This window comes from Monopterus albus, unplaced genomic scaffold (genome assembly GCF_001952655.1).
Source record: "Monopterus albus unplaced genomic scaffold, M_albus_1.0 scaffold96.1, whole genome shotgun sequence".
Classification (NCBI taxonomy): domain Eukaryota; kingdom Metazoa; phylum Chordata; class Actinopteri; order Synbranchiformes; family Synbranchidae; genus Monopterus; species Monopterus albus.
The window spans coordinates 2,034,835-2,035,870 of record NW_018127976.1 but is presented as its reverse complement, the minus strand read 5'-3'; the positions used below and the strand labels follow the sequence as shown (position 1 = coordinate 2,035,870).

Here is a 1,036-nt window from a genome sequence, read left to right as displayed (position 1 = left end):
CTTGTTATGGTTTGTCCCCCTCACCAGGAGGGTGAGGGAGAACTATGGTAGGACTCAAGATTGCAGACCCAGGTGCTAGTGAAAAGAAAAGGGTTTAATGGAGCAAAAACAGAAAGTAACAACATAACAGGGTCCATGTACATGTACAATCCGGGTGGAGTAGAGATGGTGGAGGAGAACAGGATGACCAGGGGAGTAGACAGGCTAATGACAGGAACCAGGAGAGTAGGAGAATGAGGACGGACAGGTGAAAAGAAGAAAGTGGTGAACGACAAAAGAAATCAACCGCACAGGAATTGTCAGCGTTGAATTCTACATACGCATCACCAAACTTATAGAAACAAAAACATACAAAGAGGTCCACAGCACAGGAACTGTCAGCGTGGCCTTCTATAAACATATAACACAAAACAACATAACCAACGTACATAATGCGATCCACAGCACAGGTACTGTCAGCGTGGAAAACAAAATGACGTACACTACATACCACGAGTATCGGCCTGGTACGGGGTATGCAGGATTATTAAAGACGGAGCGTCTGCCAGCAGTTTAAGTAAGGAAAGGAAATCATTACCTAACGTGTCTCAGCTGTGCGCAACAACCCACGAGTCACTAATTACAAAAAGTGACACAGCTGAGGCGCAGATCCCACAAAAAAAGAGAAAAGCAGGAGAGAGAAAAGAAAGAGAGGCAGGTCGCGCATGCAAATTTTGCTCTGAGAATGTTAATGGAGAAGTATAGAGATGGTCCGAAGGAGCTGCATTGTGTCTTTAGAGAACGTGTACGACAAAGTGCCGAGAGAGGAGCTATGGTAGTGTGTGAGGATGTCAGGAGTGGCAGAGAAGTACGTCAGAGTAGTTCAGGATATGTATGAGAGGGGTACGTGTCGTGGCAAGAGTGAGATACCAACTAAATTAATTCAGACAAACCAATACAATTCAAAGGATCATTTAATATTACAATTATTCTGAATAGAGTAGTATTTAAACAGATACTCTTGTAGTTAGGGAACAGAGAACAGAGAACAGAGACT

General features: G+C 43.7%; 1 protein-coding gene across 2 annotated transcripts in view; it reads left to right on the top strand.

Moving 5' to 3' along the window:
* The window catches only part of ca10a (carbonic anhydrase Xa), a 514,312-nt gene that overhangs the window by 14,505 nt on the left and 498,771 nt on the right, over nt 1-1,036 (top strand). The gene's annotated exons all lie outside the window — the stretch shown is intronic.